General features: G+C 42.3%; 1 pseudogene; it reads left to right on the top strand.

Moving 5' to 3' along the window:
• The first annotated feature begins 723 nt into the window (after positions 1 to 723).
• On the top strand, positions 724 to 9,601 carry LOC136335685 (free fatty acid receptor 3-like; annotated as a pseudogene).
• Positions 9,602 to 10,068: the final 467 nt, after the last annotated feature.

The raw sequence follows: 10,068 nt of genomic DNA, 5'->3' as shown, positions 1-10,068 counted from the left end.
GTGGTTCTCCAGGGAAGTAAGGGGTGTGCATCCCAGAAGAGCGTTGATGTGATGCTGAGTAGCTGATTTTCACTTCGATTTGTAAGATTTTTCTGGCTCCTCCGAATTTCATTTCTGATTCTACATCTTATCCCTAATTGCCTTTCTCTTTCTCCTTGCTTTCGGCACAGCTCTTTCCTGTCCTTAAAGTGGAGGGGAATCAATTTGGGTACCAAGCATCAGCCTCCACTGTGTCATCACAGATCGGTCGATTCTGCACACGTTCGTTCCGTGGGCCCCGTGACAGCCGTGCGCAGGTGTAGAGGGGAATCGGACACACCTGTAATCTCCCTCCAGCCAGTCTGAAGGGAATAGTTATGTCATTCAGCAGATTCAAAATGTCCCAGAGTAGGTTTTAAGCATTTTACACTCAAGATTTCTCTTAAGTTAGCTTATCATGATCTCAGCTTTGATTTCAATTTCCTTTCATCCTCACAAAACTCTGTTATTTCATGCCAGAGGACCTCTCCTCTGTTAGCACCAAGGCAGTTTAAAATGTGGCATTAAACCGCTGTTCAAAATGACTACCTCCAGCAACAGTCCTCACACGCTGATGCTTGCACTGGCTCATTCCTGTGAAACACATATGAAACATATGCTCATTAGTTACTGGAATCAATTTAAATGATAATGTTTTCAAATGGCCGACATCAAATAAACCTAAGGAGTAAACATCATTGCAACATGGTAAACAAGCTCGGAAGTGCAGCTGAGTGTGAAGGTGATTATCAAGGGACAGAGCTAGTGGGTACAGGGTAAGTAAACCAATCTACTGGCAGATAATAATGTAAATTTCTCATACAGTGCACTCCATTACTTCTCCCTTAGTTGGCTGCCACACTATCCCCTGAAGGTTAAAGATGGAAAAAAAAAACCCAATTCCTGAGCTCTTGCTGGCAAGTTCAATGTTCATTACAAGCAGAAAGAGGTATTTTACATGGGAGAGGGTGGACATGAGGTTTGATGCGGAGCTGAGTGGCTCTATGAGGTATAAATAAGAACGTAAGTATCATTACGCTATTGCTGTTAAATGGTTTCAAATTCAGAACATCACACGTTTGTTACACAATCAAAGCTACTATTATAAACTTCACCAATGGAAGCTCATTTAAAAATCTATATTTTTTTATCCGTTAGAATTAAACATATTTTTAAACAGTGCCATACTATTGAGAACACTACAGGAAAAAGTAAATGCCAAGTAACATTTGGTAGGCACTAGATTAAACACTGACTATACTAAGACCACAGTGGACTCAGAATTATTTGAGCTGGTGTGAAATGATAAGAGGGGTGTTTAGCAGACTGACCAAGGGGGAGGGATGCATTCCCAGCGGAAAGCATGATGCACAGAGAAATAAAAATATATGGCCCATTTTAAAACTAGCAAGTTAAGGAGTGAGGGGTGGTATATGTTCATTTCTTGGTTATTTTATTTCTATTTCTTCAAAACAGACTATGATCGAACATCTTTTCCTAATATGTCTAGCAATATTTAGACTCTGATTTTGAAGCAAGTTTCTTATTATGCTAATAGATTTGGATTTATCCTGGGACTGAAAATTTTGTGTCTTTAAAAGTTAAGTCTTGGTGAAAATCTGGATAAAATGAAAAGAAATATGACTAAACTTTATTTTATTGTTCTTCTTATTTTGCTTTTATGTTTCTTTTTTATTAAATCACTAACACCTTATTTAGCATTTTTTTAATTTTATAATTTTTTAAGACTTTATTCAGTTTTAGAGAGGGGAGAAAGAGAAGGGGGGAGGAGCAACTCCCATATGTGCCTTGATCAGGCAAGCCCAGAGTTTTGAACCCGCGGCCTCAGAGTTCCAGGTCAATGCTTTATTCACTGTGCCACCACATTGACCTATATTCTTAATTGAAATATTAAATTTACTCTTGAGGCATATGGAGTAAAAATTATTTTGGCTGGGGGGTCCTTCAAGCTTTAGTATTAACTTACCCAAGAAAGTTAAGGGGGATAAGAACAGAAACTCTCATGGATGGAGTACCAGAGGTGGGCAAGGCACTGCCACACGCAGTTAAGCTGCATAAACACACTGAAATCAATATGTTTATCAATTATTTCTCCAAAAAATTTACTTCTTCTGGTTAAATCAATTGAATTACTAAAAGGGGGGTTGAGCTAAGAAAAATGGCTAACTTTCATGTCATTTATATATTCAAATATTTATCACAGCCTGATTCTACAGCAACAATACGGGCTCTTTGTCATTACTGGACTGAGTGGTAATGGAAACCCAGAAAGACTAAACAGTGTGCAGTGTTTCCAAAGGAACATCAGTGACCCCACTGCAGGTATATGTATAGACCTGTCTTGCTGCAGCAGGTATAGCAAAACCCCCACAACAGGCTCTCGTCTTTATTTGTCACTTTGTAATCCTGCATGTGACTTCATTCTAACACCAGGTCTCAAGGGCAGACTGAGCTTCAGCATTTCTTATGAAGTATAAGATATATTCTGTTAACACCCTGCCTTTTGACCCCCATATCACCATGACAATCTGTATTTTTGTTCAAAAAACAGGTGCCCAGTTTGCCTAAAACTGCATTCTCAGGAACAGTATTACATATCAAATTATCATCATAGGATATGGACAATTTGGAGTGTTGTGGGGTTTTTTAGTGAGAAGAGGGGAGACAGACAGACTCCCACATGCACCCAACCAGGATCCACCCAGAAAGCCCACTAGGGGGTGATGTTCTGCCCATTTGGGGCCCTTGTTTAGTTGCAACCAGAGCCATTTTTTAGCACCTGAGGTAGAAGTTATGAAGCCATTCTCAGCCCCTGGGGCCAACTCGTTCCAATTGAGCCATGGCTGCAGGAGGAGAGAAGAGAGAAAAAGAGAAGTGAGAGGGGGAGGGGTGGAGAAGCAGATGGGCACTTCTCCTGTGTGCCCTGGCTGGGAATCAAACCTGGGACATCCACATACTAGGCCGACGCTCTACCACTGAGACAACCCGCCAGGGCAACAATTTTAAGAGAAAAAACTGATTAGGAGCAAAAAGGGTTTGTTTCTGCCAAAGATACGACTTCCTTTTCCTTTTGTAAATCCCCAGGTTTGCTGACAGCAGGGAAGGTCTTAGAGAATACACACTTGCCTTCAGTTTACTGCTAATCAATTCAAACATTGCTCTTCCTTTTGGAAAACTAACCACAAATTAATTAAGTTGGATTAATGGAATATTTTTGTACCATAAAGTTTAGTCAATCTCACAGAATTTAGTTTTGTTCTGTTCTGGGTTTTTTTTCCATAATGAGCCATATTCAATATATCTTGTATGCACGCGCGCGCGCGCACACACACACACACACACACTGAATTGTACAACTTCTGTTAGGATAGAAAATTCAGCTGTGTTAAATGATAAGAGTGCTGATACCCTTCTCCTGACCTCTCAATTGGATATTCTATGAAAGGTTTATTCTGTAGACTTACATCTTCTCATGAATTCATTATAGAGACCCTGCTTTCAGATTGCAAAGCGAGAACCCTCCTTTTCCTCTTCGCCTTATTTTATCCCAGACTTGTAATCCAAAAGTAAGAGAAGCCAAAACATCATCACTATGGAGATATTCGTGCCTTGTTCTTTTTCTCTGGCTCTAGAGAATAAGTCTGTGCAGTGCACACAACAGTGTAATTGATGCTCTGGTGCAGCTGCCTTTGGGTCTTTCCTATAAGAAATCATATTAGCCTTCCTTTTAAATGTGTTTAGGGTAATAAGTCATCCTTGACATTCACCATTCATACAACAAAATGTCTGTGTTACAAATTCAGCTCCAAGCTTATCAAATAATTAATACCAGATTTGTAAGTGACACAGATGATGTCAGGTTTTTGTATTAAGTAGGACCTTGATCCCCAGCATTTACTGGTTGCAATCCTTTTGCTAACAGATAACATCTGCCAGTGAGTAATACTTGGTTTTAGCAAAGAACAGCTTTTAGTGATTTTATTCCTATGAAGTTTACTAGGTTGACAACACTTGAAACCAAATGCTTTTGTTTAAGTACCATAGAGCAAGAAATAGCTGGGCAATGGGCAATCTCTTTCACAATTTTTTAAGGCTTGAGGGAATCACATTTAAGAATAAGAAGACTACTGTTTAGTCCTTTGCATGGACTCACTTCAGAAATCGCCAGTGAGCTCACTGCCTTTATAATTTTGGGTATGTCAATCTGTTGAGAAGGAAGTAAAAAGACATTCTATAACAAGATACACACTGTCACCAAGATCAGTGATTTTCCTGGGGGTTAAAACCACTGACCTAGAACACAAAATAAGTGGTGGATATACTTCCAAATCAGTGAAGGTTCTTACTGTTCAAGTGACAGGTTCCAGATAAGCAATGGAGGAACCACAATGATCCATGAGTATTAGATTTGGAGACCTCAGTAGGAACTCATGTGAGCTTGATATAGACATAGATTGTTACGTATAAGAACATTTATATACATTTGAACATACATGTATGAGTATACAGATATATATTTCCTTGCTTTGTCAGCTGAGAAGACATAGGAGTAATGAACCCCAATAGCAACCAGCACCCAGATCTTGTTTTCTAATTCTGTTCTCCAATAAAATGAACCAGGTTCCTTAGAGAAATTACAGATTCCAAGACTTGAATAAGAAACATACAAGAGGCTCTCACTGGGTATCTCACAGTGTCATCCTGAAATACGAAGGTTGTGGGTTTGATTCCCAATCAGGGCACATACAAGAATCAACCAATGAATGCATAAATAAGTGGAACAACAAATCGATGTCAATGTCTTTTTTTCTCTCTTTCTCTCTCCCCCCTCTCCTTCCTTCTTCCCCTTTCTCTCTAAAAGCAATTTTTAAAAAAATTCAAGATAAGATTGAAGCATCTTGTAATGTCAGAAAGTAGAAACAACAACACAAAAAGACCTCACAACAATAGGGTCATGTCAAAGGGACACTGAAACATAGATCAACTGGAAAAGTTCCAGATGACCAAACTAGTAATTTAGGCAATAAAATAAAATGGTATAGGATTATAACACTAAATATAAAATAAATATCCATGAATTCATATTGATTTAAATTATTAAATAAATAAATGGTGGGAATAGAAATATCTGTGAAATAACTCAGATCTCCTACCCTCAAAGAGGTGGAGAATAAGCCCCTACTCCTTAAGGCTGGGCTGCACGTAGGACACAGTATCGGGAGGAGGCAACCTGGCAAGCACGACCTCAGCCAGGTGATCACGGTTAACATCGACAGTGATAACGCGAACTTGATAGCCTGCATCCTTGATATAACATGGTAAGAATGGAAGTTGTCCTCTGTGGTCTTTCAAAAATCTATAACCCTTAACTAAGCATGAGAAAAAACATTAGACAAGCTCCAATTCCAGGGCATTCTACAAAATACCTGAGCAGTATTTCTCAAAAGTGTCAAGGTCATCAAAAAAATGGGAAGTCAAAGAAACTGTCACAGACCAGTGGAGCCTAAGGCGACATGACAGTGTAAATATTATATGATAAAATGGGAATTCTGGATGGCAATCACGGAACATAAAAGAGAACATCAGATAAAAACTAAGGAACTCTGAATAAACGTGAGCTTTAATTAATAATAATTTATTAATATTGGTTCATCCATTATAATAAGTGTACCCTAGTAATGTAAGATATTAATAATTGGATAAACTGTGCCTGGGCTCTATGAGAGCTCTGTTATCTTCACAATTTTCTATAATGCTCGCTAACCCCTGGGAGTGAGTGTTGTTGTTTTTTTCAAAAAATGAAGTTAGTTCCAGTTCCAGTTTTATTAACTTAAAATCATGTTTGTTTGATAACCAATTTATGGAAACAAGAATAACATACATTTGCCTTTTTTTAATGTTGCCTTACACATTTTTAAAATAAAAATATTTGTATGATTGTACTCTGGATGGTCAGGAGGCACGAGGATGTACATGAATGTTCGTACTACTCAAAGGGTTAATAAATGGTCCCTAATCAACTTCTTATTATTCACATGGACTTTAACATCCAAGTTAAATTATTATTCTCTGTTGCCCCATAGGTTTGTGAGTTGGCTCTTCAAAGTGCTTTAAGCAGAGCTTTAATTTTACCCTGAAAATCATGAAGATCATTTGATCTTTCAGTTGTTAGGGAAATATTTTCTAAATTGTTCATCCGCTGTCATTTTGGTTATTATATCATCTCTGACAAAAGACCACTGTAGCTTGACTCCCAGTTTTGTTACAACTCTTATTATGATTATCTTTCTAAAAACACTCTGAACTCTGGTCAGCTTCACTCAGCATCATAATGAGGATGGAATGTATCATCGCAAGCCTAATTCCGCCCATTACATTCCTGCCTCTCCATTTATGCTAGTCTAAAAGTGTTATTTGAGCTGGAAGATCACTCTGTAACCTTCAGATTACTGCTGGGTGGCTTCAGCAGAAAAGGAATTACCAATGCATTAAATTTGAATTAGCTCCGAGAAATCATGCAGATGTATGCACAGAACATTATAGCAGTACTGTCTCCCAGGCACAGCAGAATTGCTTTTATGCAGTTTTAAAGAATCACTTGAGCAACCCTTAAATTGCACACATGATGAAGCTGAGCCAGCATCTTCTGTTTAAAAAAAAAAAAATCCTACAGCCCAAATCTAGCCTTTCAGGAAGTTGTCTTTCACAGAAACCTGATCACCCAGGGACTGCTGCTGAGGGGACTGTTCGGGTTGTAGCCCCGCCATAGCCGAGTGCCCTGGCAGAGTGACTGCAGAAGTGTCACTTAGACTAATGATTATGAATTATGCAGAGGGTCATATCCTCTTAGTTACAAGTCATTTACACGGTCTTCCTCTAGACTGCCTAGACTGCTTCATGTTTTTTCCCCTCCTACTAGGAAATAACTCATTGAATAGATGTTCAAAGTTAAATTTATTGACATTCTATTTTTCTTTCATAATGCCGAGCTTGCAAAACAACCAAATGAAAAAGAAAAAAAAAATACAAGACACCTACCCTCCGTGAAATTATAGCAGTAACAAGTCTTGGTTTATTTTGCTCCTTTTCGTCTGTCAAGGAACTTCCCATTTTAAAGGTCTGACAGTTCTGATCTCGCCCTCTCTGTCTCTCCCTTCAATCTTTAGATTGAAATTTCAAATTGAAAGGGTGGTGTGAAGATGTGTGCGGGGAGAGAGGGCACAACTGATGCTGAGTCCACACATCTCAATCTGCAATGTCTATGCACTATTTTGATGACCTACTTAGAAGGGGGAACACCAGGAAAACCAGAGAATCTCATTCTTGAACTTAAACAGTCTGTCAGATTTAACTATATTTTTAGGTACGTGAAGCTCTGAGCCTATGATTAAGGTAAAAGAGACAGGTCATAGATAATCCTGTACATTTTAACAAGCAACTGCTTATGCAGGACTGCGTAGACAGATGGGCGAAGAAGTCAGCTGACACCTAGGGGCCGCTTTGTGTCGCTTTCTGACCTTGGATTTCAGTGGAATGTATGAGGAGTACTGACCTCTCTCCAAAAGCGACTAACTTCAAAGTCAGAGACTAGAAAGCCGGCCTGGAGCAGGGAGAAGTATTTTCCCCAAATTGACCAGGCAGATTTAATCTTTAAAAAAAGAAACATGCCTGACCTGTGGTAGCGCAGTGGGTAAAGCATCGACCTGGAAATGCTGAAGTCGCAGGTTCAAAACCCTGGGCTTGCCTGGTCAAGGTACATATGGGAGTTGATGCTTCCAGCTCCTCCCCCCTTCTCTCTCTCTGTCTCTCCTCTCTCTCTCTCTCTCTCTCTCTCTCTCTCGGTCTCTTCCTCTTCTCTCTAAAATGAATAAATTAAAAAAAAAAAAACAGACAACTTACACAGACAACCGTGTGGGGACTGCAGGAGGAGAAAGAAGGGAGTGGGAGGAGATGGAGGAGGGTAGAGGGGGATAGATGGTGATGGAGGGACACTAGACATGGGATGGTGAACTCACAGTGCCACATACAGGTGATGTATTATAGAGTTGTACAGCCAAAACCTATATAATTTTATTAACCAATGTCACCCCAATAAATTCAATAAAAGTGTGGTTTTTTATTTTAAGAGAAAGAGAGAGTTTAAGTCACTTGCCCCACATTTGAGTTAATGAGTAATAGAGTTGACGTTACACCCAGGCCTCTGGCTCTGGAGCCCACTCTCCATCACTGCCTCACGCTACCCGCCCTTACAGGACAAAGTGGATGAATGCCATTCAAGAGGAGCAGGTCAAATGCAAACAGAGGATCAGAGAGAGGGAGATGAGTCTGCTGGTCCTGTTTAGGGCATTCCACTGGAGGCTGCCCCAGGGGCCAGGCTTACAGTGTAGAATTTGTGCTTCATTTTGCATACTGTGCAGCTCTGCTAATAGGGCTAAAGGCATCTTTTGTGCCATCTCTCAGCAATGAGTGATGTCATGGTCGCTACCAGGTCTTTATCAGTTCTGCCAGATTAATAGCTAAACTGCACTTGTCTGAACGGAAGAGCACCTGGGTTCTCAAATAAGCAGTGGCTGTCACCATGGAAACAAGCCTGAACTGGTCCTTTATTCCCAGCAATCACCTCTCTACTGCTCCTAGTACCTCTTCACCTGCCTCATGTACCTCTTCACTCACCTCAACCTGATGGCTCTGGTGATCTTCACTGGCAAGCTTCAGTGTTGCCCGGAGGCTATGCACGTGCTCTGAACCTGACCCTCTCGGACCTGCTCCCGCTGCTCTTCCTGCCGGTCAGCAGCATGGAGGCAGCCAGCGGCATGCGCTGGCGCCTGCCCTCCACCCTCGGCCTCTTATCCAGATTGCTCTTGTTCACCACCTTCTATCTCACTTCCCTCCTCCTGGCTGCTGTGAGCATCAAGCGCTTCCTGAGCGTGGCCTCCCCGCTGGGTGTAAGACTGGTCGTGGCTGCCGCGGGCTGGCATGGTCAGCGGGGCCTGCGGGCTCCTGGCCGCTGCGCACTGCCGCGTGAGCACGGTCTACGTCACCGAATTCTTGGGGAACTCCTCGCGCAGCCAGGGTACCAGTGACACTGGCTACCTGGAATTCCAGGAAAACCAGCAGGTTGTTCTCCTGCCTGTCCGGCTGGAGATAGCTGGGGTCTTTTTTTGGCATGCCCCAGCTCATCACCAACCACTGCTACAGCCGCCTGCTGTGTGTGATCAGCAGGGGAGCCAGCCACTACGGAGCAGCGGAAGACGGTGGCGGAGCTCATGGCGGCTCCGCTGTTCACCTTCCTCGTCTGCTTTGGGCCCTGCAACAAGCCCCCGTCATGGTCTACCTCTGGGGTGAAAACCCAGCATAGAGAAATTACATGCTGCTCCTCCTCAGCACCCTGAATTGCTGTGTTGACCCCCTGGTCTGCTACTTCTCATCATCCAGGTTTCCAGATGACTTTCAGGGGCTGTTGGGGAGGCTGACTGGGGCGCAGGGTCCGTGGAGGCAGAAGAGAAGCTTAAGCAGTAAGGAGAGGAGCAGTCAGGAGCTGTCCAACGTAGAGAACAGGTAGTGGACTCCAGGAGGGCTGTGCAGTGGGCGGCCGAGTGGTCTGGACTAGAAGACATGTCATCCACAATTCAGTTCTTAGGCCTAGTCCAGCAGGACATGGGAATGGCCAGCCGGGGACTGATGCAGAAGGGACAGAGCAGACATCCAGCCTCCTAAGGATGTGCTCACCAAAACTCAACTCCCCACACTGCCCTCCCTCCCATCGCCCTCCATGCTGCGGATCAGGACCTGGGAGTAGTCAGGGTGAGAGGCGGTCTGATGAAAAATGAGTTCCCATGCTTTTCTGAGTGTAAAGGAGGAGTTGAGAGCAGTGTTCAGGGTTCAAGGGAGCTGCCCAGTGACTTGGGACAGGGGAGAAGAGTCTGCCCTTCAGAGCTGCTGACCTGGTAGGTCAGGAGTGGTGGACACAGGACTCCAAGCACGAAGGAGCATCTTACTCTCACATGGACTTTTCCAAAAAGTTTCCAT

This window comes from Saccopteryx bilineata, chromosome 4 (genome assembly GCF_036850765.1).
Source record: "Saccopteryx bilineata isolate mSacBil1 chromosome 4, mSacBil1_pri_phased_curated, whole genome shotgun sequence".
Classification (NCBI taxonomy): Eukaryota; Metazoa; Chordata; class Mammalia; order Chiroptera; family Emballonuridae; genus Saccopteryx; species Saccopteryx bilineata.
This window is presented reverse-complemented; position numbering and strand designations above follow the sequence as displayed.